The sequence below is a fragment of the Protopterus annectens genome, chromosome 16.part0 (assembly GCF_019279795.1).
Source record: "Protopterus annectens isolate FY-2018-M chromosome 16.part0, PAN1.0, whole genome shotgun sequence".
Classification (NCBI taxonomy): domain Eukaryota; kingdom Metazoa; phylum Chordata; order Ceratodontiformes; family Protopteridae; genus Protopterus; species Protopterus annectens.
This window is the reverse complement of record NC_056750.1, coordinates 85841586-85868229: the sequence shown is the minus strand read 5'-3', so window position 1 is coordinate 85868229 and position 26644 is coordinate 85841586.

The following is a 26644-nucleotide window of genomic DNA, read 5'->3' as shown; positions in this document are numbered from 1 at the left end:
AGAAAAAAGAAGAGAAAGACAGATGATGACTACATGGCTCAAGCTGTGGATTTACAACACCAGCTGGATGAGAATTTAATACACAATGAAAACAGTGGGATTAATAAGACTAATAGTGCTGAAGATCTATCCTTCGTAACAATTGATAGAGCTGAAATTACTGTATTAAAAGATGAAGATTCTTCAGAGATGGTCAGCAAAGATATTCTTGTAATTGGCGATTCAGTTATTAGAGGAACTGATACTTATATTTGCAGGGATGATAATGAACATTGAATAGTGTTATGCTTGCCAGGAGCAAAAACAGAAGATGTGAAACAAGCCTTGGAACACCGTAATGTAAGGAAGTATGGATCTGTTTTTATTCATGTTGGTACAAATGATGTCACCAACAAAAATTCTCTGACTGTTAGTCGGAAACTGACAGCCCTCCTAGATAGTATAGCTTGTACTGGTGTTAGGACATATTTTTCACAAATCACCTATAGAAAGGACAGTCAGGTCACTTTGAATGAAAAGAGTTTTGGGGTAAATACCTACATTGAAAAAATGTCCTGTTTTTAAAAAATGGAAATGTGTAGAGCATCCAAGCCCAAGTCTGGGCACATGTTCAGACAGGATGGTGTGCATTTGTTTAGATCAGGGAAGAGAATTTTTGCAGCAGATATTTTGCAATATTTGACAAACACTAGACAGGATTTTTGGCAGGTCAAAAATTTAACAGTTCACAGACAGCAACATTCAATGCATCTCTGATGGTTGTTAATGCTAGAAGCATTAATAATAAAGTCTTTTTATTGGATAATTTGCTACATTCCCACAAGATTGATGTTATTCTTTGTGAAACATGGTTAAAGAACAATGACTGGAAACCAGTTCTGTCGGAGTATAAATGTTTTTACTGTAACAGACATTCCAACAAAAATCAGGTGGAGGAGTTATGATGGGGATTAAAGATGGTGATGAGACCTGTGATTATTACATGTTCAATGATAACACCAATACTATAGACTGTATAACTGTGACAATAATGACAACCCTGGAATATATAACAATTGTTGGAGTGTATAGACCACCAAAGTCAAGTGCAGATGACCTGGAGGAATTCATACATTTCTTACATGAAACACAGGAGGGAAGAATAAGGGTCTATATTACGTGATTGAACAGCCAAATGTTCGAACACGTAATAATCGACCCCTAAATATCAAAACGCCATAATATTGAATGGCAAAAAAAAAAAACACCCAAACCATTAAAATGCTCTAAGCGGGGGGGGGCAAGCCCCCCTGCACCCCCCACACCCCCTGCTACTTAAATATACCAACTCCGAGATTGCACTATAGTGCAGACAATGGAAAACTTCCATGTCCGCACTGTACAGAGATCTCCATTGAACCTTATGGTTTGATATTTAGGGGTCGATTATTACGTGTTCGAACATTTCATTGTTCGATCACGTAATATAGACCCGAGAATAATATTAGCTGGGGACTTAAATTTACAGAAACAGACTGGAATAATATTGGTTTAACAACATTAGTAAGCAAATTATTCACAGAGTATATTCAGGAACAACAATTATAAAAAAAAAAACTACCAGGGATCAGAATATATTAGATATTGTTTGTGTTCCCAAAGAAATTACTGTAACTTCAAGTCAAGTTTTACCACCATTGATGTGCAGTGATCTTGGGGTTATTAAGGTTAATTTGTTACTAGATAATTCTGCCAAACTGAAATGTAAGCCAATGCACAGAAGGTTCATTACAGATTATATGGAAGCAAAACATTTACTGTATAAAACTTATTGGAGTGAGGTGTTCAGTGGGAAAACTGCAGATGGAATGTGGAAAGTCTTGAAAGAGAAATTGTTTGAGTGCAAAAAGTAAAAAAAAAATGTTTAACATCTGGATCTAAGCATACAACATCAGAGGGATATATTTCCATAAGAACAAGATATCTGATTAAGGTAAGTGCATTGTCATTCCCTTTGGTAAAAACACTGTACCCATGAACTACAACATAGGCAGTAGTATACTTAACACCAAAAGTCTGATAAGAGACCTTGGGACACAGGTGGACAGTAGTCTCTCCTTTGATAATCACATCACCACAGTAGTCAGGAAATCCTTCTACGTGGCACACCTCATTACAAAAGGTTTCTCATCCAGAAAAAAGAGGTCATTGTTCCCCTCTACTCATCACTCATTAGACCCATTATAGAGTACAGTGCCCCTTTTGGTATGTACCTCACAAGACATCTACAACAACTGGAAAGGCCACAGAAATACCTCACAAAGAGGATTACTGGCCTCAAACAAATGCCCTATGCAGACCGTCTCAAAAAACTCCAGCTTTACTCTGTCGCATATCGCCTACTCAGAGGTGATCTCTGCCTAACATACAAAGCTATGTCAAACCCAGAGCTGTTGGACATGCTCCACTTAAAAAAATCCCAATCCCTCCAAGCTACATGCTCTAGGGACCTAAACCTTGTCACCACAATAAACAGAACATGCTGGAGGGATAGATTCCTGTCCCAGAGACTTCCTATACTCTGGAACAAACTACCTGTCTATGTCAAACAGAGCTCCTCATTAGCACTCTTCAAGAAAAAATCTTGATGATTGGATGGGAAATAGGAAATTCAACCCGGGGATCATCTTTGTGGCTCTGCTCGACAGTGGCACAGGAAAATAATTTTCTTGGGTGGCAAAAGCCAAGGTACTTTTTTGGCTGGGCTTGTATAGGCCCCAGGGCCGATAGCCTAGTACCTACCTATGAACCTATGAGACAAAAATATAAGACATGGAAGAGAGGTCAAACTATAACTTTGAAAACTGAAATAAACAAGCTAGGCAAACAGATTATGCATAGTGTGAGACAAAATCAAGAAAAATTTGAAGAAAATTTATATAAAGATATTAAGCATATTAGGAAACGTTTTTTATAGATGCATAAGATGTGCAGGGAGTAAAGACACACAAATTGATAAACTGAGTGCAGATTCTTAAATTTATTCTCAGACACAACAGAGTATACATATATTTACAAAATCTTATGCAAAGCAGATTGGCTCCACAAAAGATGTGATACATTGTCCTAGTGACCTCCAGGTAACTCCAGATATTGGAATAAAATTAAATTATATTGAAAAGGAACTGTGCAAACTGGATCCAAACAAAGCGCAGGGAGGAGATGGAATAAGTAACAATGACCTGAGAACACTTAAGCAAGAACTTACACTGCCATTACATCTATTATTCACTAGGTCATATAAATATGGGGAGGTTCCACAAGATTGGAGACGTGCACTTATTAAACCTGTCTTTAAGGGAAAGGGGAGTAGGACAAACCCAGAGTCATGCAGACCCTTAAGTCTACTTTCATGTTGTGGAAAAATAATGGAGAAGGTAATGCTGGATAAGTTATTGACAGAACTGGATAGGTTGGGACTTGAAACCATATATCAGCATGCATATGTTGAAAATAGATCTATTACCACCTGTAACATGATGTTCTATAACAATTTAATAACAGCTGTGAATGAAAAAATGTGCTGTGATGTGATTTATATAGATTTAACTTTAGCATTTGACAGAGTCATACACAAAACACTGATCAATAAATTAGTACAACTAGGTATTTATGTACTCTACTGATAAGATGGATAGCTGCATGACTTACATATAGGACATGGCAAGTATCACACACCAACTGGACAGGTGAAATCCTTGGTTACAGTCAGGGTGTCCCACAGGGCTCTGTCCTCGGCCCTTACTTGTTTAGATTGTATCTTTTAGACCTAACATTTTCATCTGAGGTGTTCTACAGTCTATATGAAGATGACCTGAAATTGGGTAAACTGATTACATGTGTTACAGACAAGGCATGTCTGCAAAATAACTTGACTAAATTGACCATTTGGGCACAGGAGAATCATATGCTGATAAATACATCAAAAACTAAGTGTATGAGATTTGGGAGACAGAAACTGAAATGTGACTATTTAATACAGCACACAGTGATTGAAACTGTAGACTGTATATAGGTAGATTGGGTCTATATTACATGATCAAAGTTTCAAAACTTGGAATCTTATATGGTCGACACCATATAATCAAAGTTTTGAAACATCAAAAATGTAATAAAACACAACGACCTACAAAAATAAATCATTTAAATGCTCTAAGCAGGGGTCAAGCCCCCCCTGCATCTCCTACACCCCCGCTACTTAAATATACCAACACCGAGATCGCACTACAGTGCAGAAAAGGTAAATCTTCCCTTTCCTTACAGGACGGAGATCTCCGTTAAGAGAGTCAACGTTTTAAGACTTCGATCATATGGTGTCAACCATATCAGATTCAAAGTTTTGAAACTTTGATCATGTAATATAGACCCAATCCACCTATATACAGTCTTCTGATATAGACCCAGGTAGATTCAGCTATGACTTTTTCCTAATCATATCAACCAATTGATTAATGATAGTTATAGAACTATAGGTTGTATAAAAAAGATTTATAAAGTCTGGGAAATTAAAAATAATGAAGCCATTGTTTGTTAGTTACATTAGATCCAAACTTGAGTATGGAAATACAATATGGAAACCCTATAAGAAGACAAGCATGAATAAACTGGAAAGAATACAGCGAAAATATAGCAAGGGTATCCATGGATGTGAAAATTTATGTTATTATGGAAGACTAAAATATCTGAGCTTGTACAGTGTCTCTTACAGATATCTGAGAGGAGATTTTATTCAAGTATATGGGACATTTAGAGACAACTACCTCTGGGAATGTTTGGGGTTATCAAAAAGTACTAGAGATTGAATCATCAGATAATCTATGCAGAAGATTTTATAGGAATGAGAAGTGTACTAACTGGTTCTCCGACAGAGCTGATGCATGGAACAGACCACCAAATTACATTAAGGTAAGCACTAGTTTACATATTTTTAAGAACAGCCTGGGCACTTATTATGGGAACAAGTGTTTTGGTATATTGGCAAGCTAAAAGGGCATTTATGCCTGCTCTTGAAATATTTGTATGTCTGTATGTATGTATGTATGTAACACTCTCAGAGCAAACATCGCATCTGTAGTGCTCTTTCCTGGCATAAAACCATACTGCTGATCACTAATCATCACCTCTCTTCTTAACCGAGCTTCCAGTACTATATCCCATAACTTCAAGCTGTGACTGATCAATTTTATCCCTCTGTAGTTACTACAGCTCTGCACATCACGCTTATTCTTAAAAATTGATACCAAAAACACTTTTTCTCCATTCCTCAGGCATCCTCTGACTTTCCAGGATTTCATTAAACAATCTGGTTAAAAACTCCACTGCCATTTCACCTAAACACCTCCATGCTTCCACAGGTATGTCTTCTGGACCAACAGCCTTTCCAGTCTTCATCATCTTCATAGCTGTCCTTAATTCCTCCTTGCTAATCTATTGCACTTCCTGATTCACTATCCCCGCATCATCCAACCTTCCCTCCCTCATTCTGTTGACTCATCAGCCCTTCAAAGCACTCTTTTCATCTGCTCAACATACTTTCCTTGCTTTTCCACCTTTACCTGCTGCACATTTTGCCCTGCTCGGTCCTTCTGTCAAGCCAATCGATACAGGTCCTTTTCTCCCTCCTTAGTGTCCAACCTTTCATACAACTCTTCATATGCCTTATCCTTAGCCTTCGCCACCTCTCTCTTTGTCATATGCCTCATCTCCTTATACTCTGTCTACTTTCTTCATCTCTCTGACAGTCCCATGTCTTCGTCAACCTCTTTCTCTGTATACTCTCCTGTACTTCCTCATTCCACCACCAGGTCTCCTTGTCCTCCTTCCTCTTTCCAGGTGTCACACCAAGCACCTTTCTAGCCATCTCCCTTACCAGCTCTGCTAAAGTTACCCAGCTATTTGGTAACTCTTCACTGCCACTCAGTGCCTGTCTTAACTCTTCCCTGAACTCCACCTCACAATCACCCTTTTTCAACTTCCACCATTTGATCCTTGGCGTTTCCCTCACACTCCTTCTCCTCTTCTTGATCACCAATGTCATCCTACAGACCACAGTTCTATGCTGCCTAACTACACTTTCCACGGTCACCACTTTACAGTCTCCAGTCTTCTTCAGACTGGCCCTCCTGCATGGGATATAATCCACCTGTGGCATCTTCTTTCACTTTTGTACATCACCGTGTGCTCTTCCCTCTTCTTAAAATACATATTCACCACAGCCATGTCCAACCTTTTCACAAAATCCACTACCATCTGAACTTTTGCATTCCTCTCCTTAACACCATACCTACCCATCAGTTCCTCATCCCCTCTGTTTCCTTCACCAACATGCCAATTGAAATCCACTACAATCACTAGTCTCTCACCCCTGGGTACACTCATCACCACTTCATCCAACACACTCCAAATTTTTTCTTTCTCATCCATCACACACCCAACCTGCGTTGCATATGCACTAACAGCATTCATCATTACACCATCAATTTCCAGCTTCATAAAAATCACTCTATCATGCACTCTTTTCACCTCAAAAGCACTCTTGGCATACTGTTCCCTCAGGATAACCCCCTACCCCATTTCTCTTCCCATTGACACCATGATGGAACAATTTGAACCCACCTCCGATACACCTAGCCTTGCTCCCCTTCCATCTGGTCTCTTGCACACACAATATACCAATCATCCTTCTCTCCATCATATCAGCTAGCTCTCTCCCTATACCAGTCATATTGCCAACATTCTAAGTTCCTACCCTCACTATCATACTCCTAACCTTCCTCCTCTCTTCCTGCCTTGAGACGTGCCTTCCCCCTCTTCTTCTCCTTCTCCTTCGGCCAACAGTAGCCCAATTTCCACCAGCAACTTGTTGGCTAACAGTACTGGTGGCAGTCATTGTTAACCCGGGCCTCAACTGATCCAGTATGGAAATCTGTATCGTTGTCCGCATATGTAATTTGGCTAAAGTTTTACACCGGATGCCCTTCCTGATGTAATCCTCCCCATTTATCCTGGCTTGGGATCGGCACAAAGAAATGCAGTGGCTTGTGCATCCATAGTGGCTGGGTTGAAATCCTAGATGTTAAAGCTTTAAAAGAAAATCATGTTTAGCTAATGCACTCCTCATATTTCCTTTGTTACTATCAAAGCAGTAGATAGCAATTCTGTTGCCTGTATTAGTCCCTCATGCAGTACCCCATCAACTTCAAATTGATGTCTAAAAGAAAAAATAGCACTTCTAAAGTGATTTTAAACTATAGCAAACCGCTTGCCACATTTGTAGCAACTTCTTACAGTTTATACCACACATGAAGCACTAATGTACTTCAGTCCTGACCATAAATACAATACCAGCATTAATTTCTGAATACTGGTAATGCCCTAAAGACTCATCAGGATCTTTCCCCTTCACCTCATCTTAGCTACACCTCTTGCTCATATCATAGATGTGCTAAGCTATTCTATCTCTAGTGAGTAACACTCTTTTTTTGCTGGCATAAAATGCTGAACATTTGCAAACTGTAACATGTATCACAAACATGTTCTTATATATGTACTAACCTTGTACAACCTTTTTCTCATACTCTATTTCTCCTTCACTCTTCTCATCACTACCTGTCTGATTTCTCCTCCTTTTACTGTTCTAATCTAACAACGTACATTTTATGTATAATTGCTAATATGTAATGAACTGCTTATTGTAAACTTGTTTCTCTTTGAAATTATCTTTCATTCTGTGTGTTGTTATGACTTCCAATTTTTGCTATTTCTTAACAGTAATGATTATTTGTAATGTACTTAGTATTTAGTGGAGCTTTTCTCCTCGGGCCTCTGCTGAAAATGGACATGTATCCAGCCAGACTAGCCCGGTCAACAAATGTAAAATAAATAAATAAAATAAATAAATATGTTCTTACCATGTGGATGATAAAAATATTATGAGTAAAAGTACAAGGATAAGCCTTTCAGACTGAAAGCTGGTGACATCAGATGGAGTCCCGTCCTGACTACATACTAAAGTAGCGCTGCTATTTTTATAAAGATAGTGGATACATACTGACTGATTCTGACAGGAGAAAATTGATAGCATAAACTATTGTTACTGATCCAGATTTTATTTCCAGAAGAGAGCACAATATAGCAGACATTTTAATTAAGAAATCAAAGTCAGGCAACAAACTAATGATAAAAATTATACCTTTAAATGTAATAAGTGCCATACCTTTAAATGTAATAAGTGCAAGGCTTGTTACACTTTATATAATAATATTTTATACAACCAGATACTAAGAAAAATATTATTTTGAAGGTTTGTATAATTTTGATAGCAATTTGTGATATACATGGCAATTCACCAGGTATGCAGAACCATGGGGTGGGGGGCTCTTCAACAGCTGCCCAATATACCTTGAAATGGCTACCAGATTAGCGATTATACAGAAACATTTGCATTAGTGTTTCCAGGTAATTGTAAGGTCAGACAGCTGCAAAAAGACAATTAAAGAGATAAATCATCTTTTTCTGTCTGCCTGACCTCACGGTTACTGTCAAAAAGCCTATATGAGTGTTTCTGAGGCATGCTGATCAACTTCTCATCAAGAATTTTGGTCAAAGCCAAAAATAACAGGAGAGAGAAGGCTCAAAACCCAAGAACATTTATAAACATTTCTTATTCATTTAAAATTTTAATAGAATAGGTTTTGCTTCAACATGCATTTCCTATTTCCCATCCACTCATCAAGATTTTTCTTGAAGAGTGCTTAGGTTCATAGGTTCATAGATTCATACTAGGCTATCTGCCCTAGGGCATTTATAAGCCTAGCCAGAATGTGTTTGGCTTTCACCACCCATTTTAAATTAATTTTGCTATGCCCTTTTCGAGGTTACTATACTGTGCCTCTGTCTAACAGTGACACAGAAGTGATACCCGGAGTAAACCTACGATCTCCCATCCACTCATCAAGATTCCTCTTGAAGAGAGTCAATGAGGGACTCTGCCTAACCTGGACTGGGATTTTATTCCAGAGTGAAGGGAGCCTCTGGGTTATGAATCTGTCCCTCCAGCATGTCCTATTTATTTCAGTGCTGAGGTTCAAGTCTCTCGAGTGCGTAGCTCGATGGGATTTGGATTTTCTGAGGTGCAGCATGTCCATTAATTCTGGGTTGGACATGGCTTTATACGTCAGGCACAGATAGCCTCTGAACAGGTGATATACCACTGAGTAGAGCTGGAGTTTCTTTAACCGGGCAGCATATGGCATCTGTTTGAGCCCTTTGATCCTCTTGGTGAGGTACTTTTGGGGTCTTTCCAGTTGCTGCAGGTGTCTGGTAAGGTACATCCCAAAAGGGGCATTGTACTCAATTATGGGCCTGATGAGGGATGAGTAAAGAGGCACGATGACATCCCCTGATCTAGATGTGAATCCCTTCATGATTAGGTGGGCTATATAAAATGTTTTTCTAACCACTTTGGCCACGTGGTTGTCAAATGAGAGATTGCTATCAACTTGGGTCCCCAGGTCCCTAAATACTTCTTCTGTACTTAATGGATTACCACCTATGTGGTAATTTGTGGGCACTTTGTTTTTGCCAAAGGGGATGACTATACACTTTTTTGGCATTTAGCTTGAGGCCATGGCTCTGGCACCAGTTGTCTGTTTCTATGAGGCCCTTTTGGAGGATGCTTGTGTTGGCTGGAGAGTCGATTATGGCGCCCAGTTTGCAGTCATCTGCGAACTTGGTCAGCCACAGTCCTTCCGTGTTGGCCTGTACCTCCGAGAAATATATACTGAACAAGAGAGGTCCCAGGACTGAGCCTTGTGGGACACCACTTGTAACTGGTTTGGAGTCTGACATGGCTCCAGCAATTCTAACCATGTGGGTTCTGTCCTTGAGCCAATTTGCAATCCATCTAGTGACATAGGGGTTTATATTTAAGCTGGTGAGGTTATCTATAATGCCTGAGTGGGGTATTGTATTGAAGGCTTTTGCGAGGTCCAGGTAGGCTGTGTGGACCACCTTCCCCTCATCAATGGCCTTGGTGACTGTTTCAAAGAAATCAACCAGGTTTCAGAGGCAGGATCTGCCCTTAACAAAGCCGAACTGGGTAGGATCCAGTGTTTGTAGGTCCCCAATATCTTTATTTATGAGGTCCATGATGATCCTTTCCATAGCTTTGCAGACCAAGCTAGTCAGGCCTATGGGGTGATAGTTTCCAGGATCTGTTGAGGCACCACCTTTATGGAGAGGGACCACTGTTGCTGTACGCCACTCTTTGGGCACATATCCTGTAGTAAGGTTGAGACTGAACAGTAGTTTTATGCTTGGGTTTAGCTCTTCTTGGAGTTCATGTAGGATGCAGCCCGGGACACCATCTGGTCCCATTGATGCTGTGTTTTTTGCTTTGGAGAGGGCGGCTCTTACCAGAGCATCTGAGATGTCAGGGGGGCAGCACTCTGCTGGGATAGATTTTTGCCCTATTGGTGGGGAGGGGGGGAGAAGTTTGCACTGAACCTGTCAGCTAGGATGTTGGCAATGTCTGTGGGTTCGGTGTATTTTTTGTCATTTTGGACTAATTCTGAGCATATCTGGGAATTACCACCCAGGTTCCTAACATAACTAAAGAAAGCCTTGTGATTATCCTTAGTGTCCTGTGCAATTTTTCTCTCGAAGCTGGCCTTAGACAATTTTATCTGTGCCAGTAGTTTTTTGCTAATACTGATCAGTGATGCCTTCCCTTTTTGGGATTTTGCTCTATCATTTAGTAGCTTCCTCCTTCTATTGCATAGTTTGTTTATGGCTGGGGTCCACCAGACAGGACATCTGCCTTTGGAGGATTGGGTCTTGGTTTCATTTGGGATCGCATGATCCATGCATTCCTGAAGGTGCTCATAGAATGCGTTTATAAAGGATTCTGCGGTCTGAGCCGTATTTTCCACAGGCCCGGGGGCTTTGAAGGATTCCACCTCAGTTTTGAGGAGTGTGAAATTTGCTTTGGAGAAGTTTTTCACTGTGGTTTTCTGGGCAGGGGGTGGGGTCGGGATGTGAATATCCAGTGAGATTAGTTTATGGTCTGATCTTACCAGTGATGGATACACTTCTGGTCTGGAGCATAGAGTCCCCATGTTGATGAGGATCAGGTCCAGTATGTTTTCCCCTCTTGTGGGAGTGGTAACAAGTTGTTCCATAGCATTTGAGTTTATAAATTCTAGGAACCTTTGGGCTAGGGTGTTGGAGCTAGAGTAATGCTCCCAGTCTATGTTTGGGTAGTTGAAGTCGCCCAATATAATGGTGTTTGGAGAGACCTTCATATTTTCCAGTGTTCTCAGGAAGGCCAAGTGGGGTTCCTGGGTTTGGGAGGGTGGTCTGTAGCAGGCTATAAACTGGAAGGCAGTTTTACCCACTGTTAGTTGCACATGGATAGTCTCTGATGCTTCGTGCTTTGCCACCAACCTGGAGGTGTGGGTATCTTTGATGAATATCGATACTCACCCTCCTTTTGTGGTTCGGTCCAAGTTTTGGGGCCGAAAAGCATGATATGAGGTATAACCTGGTAGTGCTGGGGTGCTCTCGGGAGCCCTGAACCAGGTTTCTGTTACTGCACAGATATTGATGTTCTCCATGCTAAGGAGAGTTTCGAGTGTGTGCATCTTGAGGTTTAGACTTCTGGCGTTAAGTAGCATTACTCTTAGTTTCTTATCCCTTGTGATATCTATGGAGGTGGGTTTGTCTTTTGAGCCTTGCCTAAAAAAGGCACTATGGGGGTAGCAAGAGCCTTTGCCAATATCCGAAAGCCCATGGGTGACAGGTGCAAGCCGTCCCTAGCGAAGCATCGTGGCTTGTCGAGCATATCATCCCAAGCTGACAGGCATTGGATCCCCTTTGAATGACACCAGTACTTAAGCCAATTGTTGAAATTGATCATCTTGTCTTCATATTGTGGCATCATTCTTGGTGAGGGTAAGATGCTACTCAAGGTCAGGGTCATACCGGCCTGGGCTACATGCTCAGAGAGCTCCTTTATGTCTCTTTTCATGTAGTCCAGGGAGGTACGTCTTATTTGTACTTGCCTTGGAGTGACCTGAGTGCTTGTGTTATGTGGCAGATCCTAGCGCTCGACAGGCTGCTCACCTTGACCCTCTCCTTGTTCAGCCTGGTGAGCGGGACGTCAGTGTTCCTGACGATAGAGTCACCTATTACAAGTGTATCAGGTGTGTTGTTTAATCTTAAGGGCTGTGACTGTTCAGCACACTGGCTTTGTGAGATATGTGTTGCACGTGTTTTGTTTTGGGGTAGCGGCTGCTTGGGTGTCTGCTTTGGAGGTCTCTGCTGCTTCGGCAGATCTTTATTTAGAGCCTCCGAGTATGTTTTTGTGTGATTATGTGTTTGGTTTGCTGTCGTGGTAGGTCTATGTGAGACTGGAATTGTAGTGTGTGTGGTTTCCTTCTCCTCCCTACTGGTTATGCCAGTACTGAGTTGAGAGAGCTTAGCCTCCAGTTTGGCTATATGGTTGCATCTCTCACATGTGTTGGAATTTGTTGGGAGGAGGAGAGGGTTGTCTGTGTACATGAGGCAGTTGTAACATTGCCTCAAGATTCCCAGATTCACCAGCTGGACCAGAGAGAAGATTGACAACTCACCTTTGGACATGCTAGAATAATATTGGGAATTCCTTAATAATTGAAAACCAGGGCCAGTGGGGAGTGAGGGTGTAGTGCTTTTAATTTTTAGTGCTGACTTATATAATTGCTTTAGTGAGCAAGTGCCAGGTAACGTAAGTGCAATGTGTTACAGGTAACTTAAATGCAAAAACAACAAACAGTAACTTTCTTTCAAGTGAAACAAGGAAATAAGTACAGTAAGCAATGCAGATATCACTAGTGATCCACAGAAGCACTGAGAAGCCGTATTAGGTGGAATTAGCGTTCCAGGAAATAACAAGCAAACAAACAACAAGCATATAAACAAAGCTAGATTCAGCAGGCCTGGATCTAGTCTATGCTACAGCAAACAAGGTGTACCAATTTCAGTAAGATACAGTTCAAATATTCAGGCACTATAAACCTTTAACCAGAAATTCCCAGCTCAGAAGGGCAGAGTCCAGCCTCTTCTCCCACAAGAGTGCAGACCACAAACCTTCTTAATGTAAAATAACTGGCCTGAAGCCCAAGTGCTTAAACCAGAACTAATACACTTCAAGAATAACAGACACTGGGCTCTCAATCAGCAGTTCCCAACTTAGAAGGATAAAAGCTACCTGTCCTGCCACCACAGTGCATGCCACAAACCTTCCTAATGTATAACAACTGGTCGGAAGCCCAAGTACTTAATCCAAAAGACTTAGAATGATAGCTATACTTTAATCAAGTTACTACCAAGCAGTAATAAATACAGTTGAATACTTTAGAGAATGCCTGGATTAGTGCTCAAGTGCTAATGAAGAACTTTGCTTGACATAGATGGGTAGCCCGTTCCAGAGTATGGGAAGTCTCTGGGACAGGAATCTATCCCTCCAGCATGTCCTTTTTATTTTGGTGACAATGTTTAGGTACATAGCTCGAAGGGATTGGGATTTCTTTAGGTGTAGCATGTCCAACAGCTCTGGGTTTGACATAGCTTTATATAGTAAGCAGAGATCACCTCAGAGTAGGCGATATGCTACGGAGTAAAGCTGGAGTTTTTTGAGACTATCAGTGTAGGGCATCTGTTTGAGGCCAGTAATCCTCTTTGTGAGGTACTTCTGTGGCCTTTCCAGCTGCTGCAGATGTCTTGTGAGGTACATTCCAAAAGGGGTGTTGCACTCTATAATGGGTCTAATGAGTGTCGAGTAGAGGGGAACAATGACCTTTTTTTTTCCTGGATGAGAACCCTTTTATGATGAGGTGTGTCACATACAAGGACTTCCTGACTACTGTGGCAATGTGACTATCAAAGGACAGACTACTGTCCACCTGGGTCTCAAGGTCTCTTATCACACATTCGGTGTTAAGTAGACTGCAGTCTATGTAGTAGTTCATGGGTACAGAAATTTTATCAAAGGGGATGACAATGCACTTTTTGACATTGAGTTTGAGGCCATGTCTCTGACACCAGGCACCTGTTTCAGCGAGGCCCCTCTGTAGGATTTCCACATCATTTGGGGACTCGACTGTGGCTCCTAGTTTGCAGTCATCTGCAAACTTAGTCAGCCAGAGGCCTTCTGAGTTAGCCTGTACTTCAGAGAAGTAGATACCAAACATGAGAAGTCCTAGGACTGAACCATGTGGTACTCCACTAGTCACTGGTTTGAGATCAGATTTGGAGTGTGCAACTTTTATAGTGTGGGTTCTGTCATTGAGCCAGTTGGCAACCCATCTTGTGACATAGGGATTTATACCTAGTTTAGTGAGTTTAGCTATAATTCCAGAATGGGGGATGGTGTTGAAATCCTTGGCGAGGTCAAGATAGGCTGTCTGAACCACCTTACCCTCTTCTACAGCTTTGGTGACTGCCTCAAATACATCAGTCAGGTTCAGGAGGCATGGTCTGCCTTTCATAAACCTGAAATGGATGTGATCCAGAGTTTGGAGGTTATCAATGTCTTTGTTTATGAGTTCCATGATGATACGTTCCATGGCCTTGCAGACCAGGCTCGTCAGTCTAATAGGGCGATAGTTCCAGGGATCATTGGTGGCTCCCCCTTTGTGGATTGGGATAACTGTTGCTGTACACCATTCAGTGGGCACAAAGCCTGATGTGAGGCTATGATTGAACATGGTGCTTAGATGGGGAGCCAGTTCATTCTGAAGTTCATGTAAAATGCAGCCTGGGATGTTGTCCAGTCCCATGGATGCTACGTTTTTGGCTTTAGAGAATGCAACTTCTACCTGCATAGTTGTGATTACATGGACTCTACATTCTTCCTGTTGATTACCGTTTGTTTACCAAGTAATTGGGCTGCTCTATTGGCTCTTTTCCACCACCACCCAAGATCAACAGCAGTAAAGATAACAATTTACACAAGTACAATAAGGCATTACATTCATGTAATTACTTCTTACAATTAAGAGGCGTGTTTAATTTCCATAAGTTGGCACAGACATACATGTTTATTGTGTTCCCCCACTCAGTACCAGGATAGCCTTTGCCTTATTTATCTCATAGCCTGTTTTAGGTAGAATCTGCCACAGAGGTACATTTCACTGGAGCTAGGCTGACTTCCAGTGGAGTAATCATTTTGCTGTATTTAACCATTCACTCATTCATTCAATCACTCATTCACTCATTCACTCATCCATTCATTCATTCATTCATTCACTCATTCATTCATTCATCCATTCATTCATTCATTTGTTCATTCATTCATTCACTCATTCATTCATTCATTTGTTCATTCATTCACTCATTCATTCATCCATTCATTCGTCCATTCATTCACTCATTCATTCATTCGTTCATTCATTCATTCACTCATTCATTCATCCATTCATTCATTCAGTCATTCATTCATCATTCATTCACTCATTCATCCATTCATTCATTCATCCATTCATCATTCATCATTCATTCATTCATTCACTCATTCATTCATTGTCATTCATTCATTCATTCATTAATTTGTTCACTCACTCATTCATTCATTCATCCATTCATTCAGTCATTCATTTGTTTGTTCATTCATTCATTCATCCATTCATCCATTCATCCATTCATCCATTCATCCATTCATTCACTCATTCATTCATTCGTTCATTCATTCATTCATCCATTCATTCATTCATTCATTCATTCATTCATTCATTCACTCATTCATTCATTCATCCATTCATTCATCATTCATTCACTCATTCATTCATTCATTCATTCATTCATCCATTCATTCAGTCATTCATTCTTTCGTTCATTCATTCATTCATTCATTCATCCATAGGTTCATAGGTTCATAGGTTCATACTAGGCTATCTGCCCAAGGGCATTTATAAGCCTAGCCCATAGTTATTTGGCTTTCGCCACCCCTTTAGTTTGAATAAAACTATGCCTATTATTTTGCTGTGCCTCTGTCAAGCAGTGACACTGAAGTAATCCCTGGGGTATATCATCCATTAATTCACTCATTCATTCATCCATTCATTCATTCATTCATTCATTCATTCATTCATTCATTCATTCATTCATTCATTCTCTTATACACATTTCATGCTATTCATGGTCGTTGTGGGGGTAGACAAAGATTTCCTGACAGGCTCTAGTAGTAAGCCATAAAAACAGTTTAGATTCATAGATTCATAGATATTCCAAGGCCAATGAATCTTATGTTCATTCACACTTTGCCAGTACAATCCCTCAGGCAGCACCTCCTTTTTCCAGGAGTGTCATATCAGAAAAACCTAGAGAAATTTTTTGGATACCCATCTAGTCACTAGTTGATGCTTAAAGTAAGACAGTGAATCAGACTGTTTCATGAGTAGGGGAAGTTTATTCCAATGGTTTGGGAGGTGCTGTCTCATGAGCATGCCTCTCCACTGTGCAGTATGTATCTACTTGTGAAGATTTAGGTCCATGGTTGTAGTACTGGAGGATATATTGGATTTGGAGAAAAATGGAAGGTCCAGGATAACTAGGTGTCTAATGGGGCAGCAAACAAGACAGATCTCTCCTCAAAAGTCATTAAGACACTGAATAAAGGGATAGACAGTCCAGCATATCCTCATAGTTCAGGGACTTTAGGCCTGCAGTCTTTTTAGTTTGGAAGCTTTGGGGTCTTGCTAGTTGTTTGATATGATTAATGACATATTTGTACTCAATAATTTTCCTTATCACTGTTGAGTATAAGGAAGTGATTACCTCTTTAGACCTTGAGGATATTCCTTTGGCAATTAAGACGGATAAATAAAAGGATCTTCTAACAACTGTTGTCACATGATGGTTAAAAGAGAGGGCGCTATCAGCCCACACATGTAGGTCTCTGACAAAGTTTTAATTTTGTAGTTATGTGTTGGCTATACAGTATGATAATGGGAGGGGTTGTCTACTAAAAGGGTGGCCTAATGGTTAAGGTGTTTGCCTTGCAAACACAAGGTGCAGAGTTTGAGTCTCACAAGGGATAATTGGCTAGGCTTAAAATGGCTCACAAGGGCAGTTAGCTTAGTATTAACCTATGAATCCTATGAATCCTATGAGGGTTTGCAATGGAAGACTTCATTCAGAAGAGCTTGAGTGTCATACTGTGACTTAACAACTTCCAGATTGCAGTCATCTGCAAACTTTGTTAGCTAGAGGTTTTGGCTCTCCAATTGGAGATCACAGAAGTAAAAACCAAAAAGGAGATGTTCTAGCACTGACTCCAGAGGGGATACCACTGGCCACATTCATACTGATGACACACCTACAAGTCACACTCTGTGGGCTCTAGTTTTTAACCAGTTTGCTATCCATCTTACTTCATATTGGGTCAATTGTTAAAGCAATTAGCTTTTGCATGATGCCTGGATGATAATGAAGTGTTTCACCAGGTCACGATACACCACATGCACTGCATGGCCACCATCTATAGCATGTGTAACCCTTTTGAAGATGTTTACCAGGCTAAATAGACAGGATCTGCCCTTCAACAGAGCCTAAGTGTTGGGGCTCTATTCAAACAAAAGTCTAGATATTAGTTTATAAGATTAGTTATAATACACCCTATGGTTTTGCAGATGAGGCTTGTGAGGCTGACTGAACTTTAACTACCCAGGACAGTTGTAAGACCACCCTTATGGAGGGGCATCACCACTGTAGCATGCCACCTATCAGGGACAAAACCAGTAGCTAAACTTAGGCTAAAAGGCATGAGGAGTATATTTGTAAGGGCATGTTGAACACAATTATGCAACCAGTTATATGACATGACATGTAGGTAGTAATAAATAAAATTACAGTCAAAAGGGTTGTTATATGCCACAAATCTGACAAAACCAAGCAACTTGCATGTTTTTTTCTTATCGAGATGTTACAGTGTTATTAAATATTTTATGGAGAGTAACAAACCTTGTTGACAAGCTATGCTTTGTACTTAAATGGGGCAGTCCCTGGCAGTATTGAATATTTTGACTCTGGCCTTTCGTGAAATGAAACCCTAGAAAAAGGACTCCATGGGCCCAGAATATCCACTGCCCCCCTGCATACACTCATTGAGCCCCCTATGTCCACCCCCCCCCATCTTGGTCTTAATGACACCATTCAGATATCTTTTTTTCTTGTTTTTCCATAGTTTGTTGATTTTTTAGATTTTAGCATTATTTCAATATACCCTAAATAGCAAAGATTATACCATCATAAAGGAGGAGGAACTAGTCCAATGAAGCCATCTGCCTCCGCCTCCTGAAGCCACTGGATTACAGATGCTTGGAGGTGCCCAAACAAAATGTGTGACTAAAGAAAGAAATTCCTTTTTGTTCTTCATTTTCTTTCTGCGTCCTTTTACTGCAGCTGCTTGTACCTCAGAAGTCACATGGTATTCTACACAATGTGCAGTACATCTCAGAAGTCACATGGTATTCTACACAATGTGCAGTACATCTCAGAAGTCACATGGTATTCCACACAATTTGCAGTATATCTCAGAAGTCACATGGTATTCTACACAATGTGCAGTACATCTCAGACGTCACATGGTATTCTACACAATGTGCAGTACATCTCAGTAGTCATATGGTATTCTAAACAATGTGCAGTACATCTCAGAAGCCGTGGTATTCTACACAATGTGCAGTACATCTCAGAAGTCACATGGTATTCTACACAATGTGCAGTACATCTCAGAAGTCACGTGGTATTCTACACAATGTGCAGTGCATCTCAGAAGTCACATGGTATTCTACACAATGTGCAGTACATGTCAGAAGTCATATGGTATTCTACACAATGTGCAGTACATCTCAGACGTCACATGGTATTCTACACAATGTGCAGTACATCTCAGAAGTCACATGGTATTCTACACAATGTGCATTACATCTCAGAAGTCACATGGTATTCTACACAATGTGCAGTACATCTCAGACGTCACATGGTATTCTACACAATGTGCAGTACATCTCAGAAGTCATATGGTATTCTAAACAATGTGCAGTACATCTCAGAAGCCGTGGTATTCTACACAATGTGCAGTACATCTCAGAAGTCACATGGTATTCTACACAATGTGCAGTACATCTCAGAAGCCGTGGTATTCTACACAATGTGCAGTACATCTCAGAAGTCACATGGTATTCTACACAATGTGCAGTACATCTCAGAAGTCACATGGTATTCTAAACAATGTGCAGTACATCTCAGAAGTCACATGGTATTCTACACAATGTGCAGTACATCTCAGACGTCACATGGTATTCTACACAATGTGCAGTACATCTCAGAAGTCATATGGTATTCTACACAATGTGCAGTACATCTCAGAAGTCACATGGTATTCTACACAATGTGCAGTACATCTCAGAAGCCATGGTATTCTACACAATGTGCGGTACATCTAAGAAGCCATGTGGTATTCTACACAATGTGCAGTGCATCTCAGAAGTCACATGGTATTCTACACAATGTGCAGTACATCTCAGAAGTCACATGGTATTCTACACAATGTGCAGTACATCTCAGAAGTCACATGGTATTCTACACAATGTGCAGTACATCTCAGAAGTCATATGGTATTCTACACAATGTGCGGTACATCTCAGAAGCCATGGTATTCTACACAATGTGCGGTACATCTAAGAAGCCACGTGGTATTCTACACAATGTGCAGTGCATCTCAGAAGTCACATGGTATTCTGCACAATGTGCAGTACATCTCAGAAGTCACATGGTATTCTACACAATGTGCAGTACATCTCAGAAGTCACATGGTATTCTACACAATGTGTAGTACATCTCAGAAGTCATATGGTATTCTACACAATGTGCAGTACATCTCAGAAGCCATGGTATTCTACACAATGTGCAGTACATCTCAGAAGTCACATGGTATTCTACACAATGTGCAGTACATCTAAGAAGTCACATGGTACTCTACACAATGTACAGTGCATCTCAGAAGTCACATGGTTATCTACACAATGTACAGTACATCTCAGAAGTCACATGGCATTCTACACAATGTGCAGTACATCTAAGAAGTCACATGGTACTCTACACAATGTACAGTACATCTCAGAAGTCACATGGTATTCTACACAATGTGCAGTACATGTCAGAAGTCACATGGTATTATACACAATGTGCAGTACATCTCAGAAGCCGTGGTATTCTACACGATGTGCAGTATATCTCAGAAGTCACATGGTATTCTACACAATGTGCAGTACATCTCAGAAGTCACATGGTATTCTACACAATGTGCAGTACATCTCAGAAGTCACATGGTATTCTACACAATGTACAGTACATCTCAGAAGTCACATGGTATTATACACAATGTGCAGTACATCTCAGAAGTCACCTGGTATTCTACACAATGTGCAGTACATCTCAGAAGCCATGGTATTCTACACAATGTGCAGTACATCTCAGAAGCCACGTGGTATTCTACACAATGTGCAGTGCATCTCAGATGTCACATGGTATTCTACACAATGTGCAGTACATCTCAGAAGTCACATGGTATTCTACACAATGTGCAGTACATCTCAGAAGTCACATGGTATTCTACACAATGTGCAGTGCATCTCAGAAGTCACATGGTATTCTACACAATGTGCAGTGCATCTCAGAAGTCACATGGTATTCTACACAATGTGCAGTACATCTCAGAAGTCACATGGTATTCTACACAATGTGCAGTACATCTCAGAAGTCACATGGTATTCTACACAATGTGCAGTACATCTGATAAGTCATATGGTATTCTACACAATGTGCAGTACATCTCAGAAGCCACATGGTATTCTACACAATGTGCAGTACATCTCAGAAGCCGTGGTATTCTACACAATGTGTAGTACATCTCAGAAGTCACATGGTATTCTACACAATGTGCAGTATATCTCAGTAGTCACATGGTATTCTACACAATGTGCAATACATCTCAGTAGTCACATGGTATTCTACACAATGTGCAATACATCTCAGAAGCCATGGTATTCTAGACAATGTGCAGTACATCTCAGAAGTCACATGGTATTCTACACAATGTGCAGTACATCTCAGAAGTCACATGGTATTCTAGACAATGTGCAGTACATCTCAGAAGTCACATGGTATTCTAGACAATGTGCAGTACATCTCAGAAGTCACATGGTATTCTAGACAATGTGCAGTACATCTCAGAAGCCATGGTATTCTAGACAATGTGCAGTACATCTCAGAAGTCACATGGTATTCTACACAATGTGCAGTACATCTCAGAAGCCGTGGTATTCTACACAATGTGCAGTACATCTCAGAAGTCACATGGTATTCTACACAATGTGCAGTACATCTCAGAAGTCACATGGTATTCTACACAATGTGCAGTACATCTCAGAAGTCACATGGTATTCTACACAATGTGCAGTACATCTCAGAAGTCACATGGTATTCTAGACAATATGCAGTACATCTCAGAAGCCGTGGTATTCTACACAATGTGCAGTACATCTCAGAAGTCACGTGGTATTCTACACAATGTGCAGTACATCTCAGAAGCCACGTGGTATTCTACACAATGTACAGTACATCTCAGAAGTCACATGGTATTCTACACAATGTACAGTACATCTCAGAAGTCACACGGTATTCTACACAATGTGCAGTACATCTCAGAAGTCACATGGTATTCTACACAATGTGCAGTACATCTCAGAAGTCACATGGTATTATACACAATGTGCAGTACATCTCAGAAGTCACATGGTATTCTACACCATGTACAGTACATCTCAGAAGTCGCATGGTATTCTACACAATGTACAGTACATCTCAGAAGCCATGGTATTCTACACAATGTGCAGTACATCTCAGAAGTCACATGGTATTCTAGACCATATGCAGTACATTTTAAAGATTCTTTCCGAGTCTTTTGTTACAATTATGTACTGGACAAAAATCATAACTAACTAAAGAAATCCAGTTTTAGTTTTTCTTTCAAGAAAAAAATAAGTTGTGTCGAAGGGTTAAAGCTTGACAAAAAAAAGCTTCCAATAAAATGAGAAGATAAATGCTTGTAAAAATACATAAATCATATCTATAAATAGAGTCTGTCTGGCTCCCTGTTGGAATGTCACACTTGGAATGCAACATTCCAACAAGCTGAAAAAAGACTGAAAACACAGAGATAGAGTGAATGTTGAAAATCAGTCTTCTTGTTTAAACTTATTCTCGGGGGGAAGCCCCCCTGCACTATCCATGTTGGGGATAAGCAGCCCCCATCACTGAAGTTATATATACCAACCATGAGAACAACATACCACTGAAAAAAGGGAATATTGTGAGAAATGGCACGTCGGACTTCGTATGTTCTAAGTCTGTTATTTTGTCCTTCAGTCTCCATATTTTGGGACTCAGTCTAGCAGGTCAGACATTTCAAAGGTTACTGTCTGTTTCTCTGTCAAAAGAAAAAAAAGATAGTCACCTTTTGTGTATCCCTCTGTTATCAGAATGAGATAAAAGTAAATGAATAAATGGCCTCAGTCATATATTTCAAGTTACTGGTGTCAGACATACAACTTGCCATTTATCCCATCCCTAACAGAAAGCTACCACCGTCTCAGTATCACTCTGAAAATATATAGTGACATGTTTTAACTTGTTGATCACAGATGTAGCGTCACAATGTGCCTCCTCATCCTTACATGCCAAGGTTAGCCAGCTGTATACACTTCTGATATGTGGTTGTGAGAAAAGAGAAAAAAAGTAAAGAAAAACTATCACAGTGGTGTATTCCACCCTGTACACTGCCCCTACACAAGCCATAGTAATGTTCTGCTCATACCTCTTGCTATGATTACGGGAAAAGTTAAAGAAATAATGACTAGAGTAACACAGCACTACAAACACCACAGTGACTTTCTGTGTATAGTGCCTCTGATGTTAATTGTGTGGAAAATTAGAGAAATGATGGCCACACTTTCCACAGTCCCAAACAAGTCATAGTGACTTCAGTGAACACTCCTGAGGTTTGATTGCGATGAGAATTTAAGAAATAATAATCTTTCTGTTCTTAGCCCCCACCATCCACACACAAGCTATAGCAATCTTCTGTGCAGACCTCTGAGCAGGGCCAGTTGTAGAACAGGTGAGTCCAGGGCAGAAGTCCTCAATAATCTTGTGTCAAACTCCAGTTCTACAACCTGAGTTGTGGACACTGCAGGCTCTAGATGTTCTGTGATGCATTTTATGTCTTATTTTTGAAAGATAATGACTTGTAGTATGGATTGCTATAATTATGCTCTGAATTTGGGGAAAAGGCAAGCTTGTAAAGCACATTTCTGACATCAGAAAAGTGCTTAACAAGCTTTTAGTAAGCACTTGTTACTACTATTAACCTGTACTCACACACTAAAGCTCTAACAGCAATCAGCAGTCACACCAAAAGAGCTGTGAAAAGCTGTTAAACACTTTATTTGGGCTCTTTTCTAAAGCCTGACTTGTTTAATATGTTATACAGCTCAAAGTGTTTACCAGTTTCCTAGCATTTGTCTGTGGTGGTTTCTCTCTGTGTGGCAGAGATAAGTGTGTTACAGCTTCACTGCACTTTTCTAACTTTTGAATATATGGTTCCTGGATCAAATATCATTCAGCTGCAATTTTCACTTCATTTGTACTTTTCTATGAAATTTCTATGCAGTCATTCCAAACATAACTCATATTTACACCAAGTACATCTTATGCCAAAGATATGGCACTGTTATGGCAGTAAACAGCTAAAAAAATGCCATTTTAAATTACAAAGTCCCCTTTTGGTGTCTACCTCCCCAGCCTTCAGAATTTTATGGCAGAAAAGTTCACAAATGTTTAAAGTTTTACACTGGGAAACGTAGCCTTTCTTATGACAGAGAAAAGCTGAGCATATCTGTGATATTAATAAAGGAAATGTGGGAAGTGTATTCACTGTAAATGTGAGTTTAAAGAATTTCCATGTAGAATTTCAATGGTTTATTACACAACAATCTTATACAGAAGGATGGGGATGTGGTATATTAACCATCATAGATACTAAGTGTCAGGATGTGTTGATGTACATGAGATCCTGGGGTTCAACAGAAGGTGTCTGTTCTCAAAAATCACATGGTTACGCGTGCTGAATTATTTAATGAAATACATTCTATCAGTGTTTTTAAATACAAATACCCATATGTTAATCTTTATAAATCTATACAAAGGATTGCTTGTTACAAACCTGATGAATCACAAATGTTATGTGAAATGTACATTGGTTGTGTTTTAATAAAGTCAATTTTAAATGTGATATATATACATATATATATATATATATATATATTTGTTGGTTGGTTGGTTTATTTTACTGTTAATGTTACAATACAGGCTGTTTAACTTTTTCAAAGAAGTGACTTTTGATGCAAGGAATGTGAGGTATCTCTGGGCTGTACCCTCACACCACCTGCTGGGATTAATGTTTTGATAATGACTCTGGAGATGTTAAAATCCTGAGGAGTTTCCTTCTGGATGTGATGTTAAACTGTGGTCCAATTTTTCCTAGATGGAAACCTAACTGAATGGAAAGGATCCCATGATAGTTGTCAAAAAGAAGGGGGTATTTTCTTCAAAATCTACCTTACTGCACACTTTAACAACATAATTATTATCAAATTAACACATTTGAAATTCAGCATAATAATACATAATAATAACTATGTAAAGAGAGATTATTCACAATATAAAATTTAGACTCCTTTCCTTCTCCTTTTAACCAAGCCTCTTTATGCACTTCTTGTTTAGGTTTTAAATATTTGATAATTTCCTTTTTTAACCAATGCATAATATAATAACACCACATATGTTTCTAACCATAATATCTGCTGATCATATGAATTATGTAACAACATATTCTTTTTAAGTAAACCAAAGAGTTGTGTGTAGAGTAATACTGTTAAGTCCCCTATTGTGTAAAAGTCTAACCTGAAATCTTTTCTTTTTCACGCACGGTGAGAGGTCTCTAGCTTCCCCTTTAACTTTGCATTTCACAGTCCATTTCCTTTCTTACATAACTTTCCATTTCAACGTTGCTGTCACCATTTTTGGGTAGCTGCAAGAAATAAAACATCTTAGAAGTGACTCTGTGTCTTCCGGATCTTCATTCTTTTCACAATTGCTTTCTGCATGTCCCTCTGTAATTCCCACTGCCTCTTAAGAAATGTTTCTACACTCTTTTAATGTACTGCTTCCCCTATTTTCTACTCATCTTCAAAATATTTTTTTCATTTTGTAATCTCATGTATCCTTTAATTTAATTTTTATGACTGTTTCATCAGACTTACACATATTACACATAGTCTGGATACTCATAATGAAAAAGATCATGTAAGTGACAGTGAAAACCTTAAGAAAAATCTGAACACTTCAACAGTCAAGTAACAGCTACCTAGGAGAGAAAAACCTTAAACTCCCTTGAGCATTTATTGAAAAACATTTAATTGTTTTAACTCAGGTCTCACATACAAACCAGATTACTCAAAATTAGGAAAAACTCTGTGGATCTTACTAGAAACAAAAACAAATATTTAGATAAGCTGATAGTTCAGCAATAGCTGGGTGACGGATCAGTTAATGCTTAAATGTATAAAACTTAGGGGTTGTGGCCAAATCCATCATTATACTTTTTAGATATACAGCTACAGGTGATTCCGTTATGGTTCAAGGCTTTGGGAAAATCTCAAATCTGGGGAGGTGCAATTGTGACACCAGGAGGGTATTATATATTGCGTCATGTAAAAAATGCACCATGTTCTGTAATGGCAAAACCAAAAGAGCATTGAAAGAAAGGGTTTACAAGCACTTGCAGAATGTCAAATACTCTAATAATGGTCTCTGGAAATACATACAAAACCATAAAGGACATGAATTTGGTTTCTTCATCATGGATGTAGTGGACCAGGACCACAGGGGTGCCTCATGGAAGGAAGGTTGGAATGTAAGGAACTTGAGTGGCAACTTAAGACCAATGCCATAGGTCCTTATGGTCTCAGTGAGTCTGCATCCCTTACTTGTTGCCTAAAATTGAAGACACTAGGTTATCCGACAATAAACCTTTGAGATGGTAAACATCTTAGATGCTTGTACGAATATGAAAGATTGTTTTTAGAGTTTTAACATTAATTTGGACTTTGCAATGAATATTAGGTTATTATAAATTTAGATGCATATTTCATATGGGGTACTTTTAGCAATGTAATATTATGAATTTAAATGGTCCTGTTTCTTTAAATTTCTAGGGGCTTGACTAGCTGTGGATATGGGTGTGGCTTTTAATTGAGTAGTTATATAATGAATTCAAGAGGAAGTTCTTTTAGTCAGAAGAAGTCATGAGGCATTAGAGGGACAAAAGTGCTAAGTGTGCTAATAAAAGTTTCTTCTGATTATTATTTTATTCAAAACACTTTTTTGTACTTCCTCACTTTATGTAATTTACTCTGTGATTTAACCTTTTTTTTTTTACCGC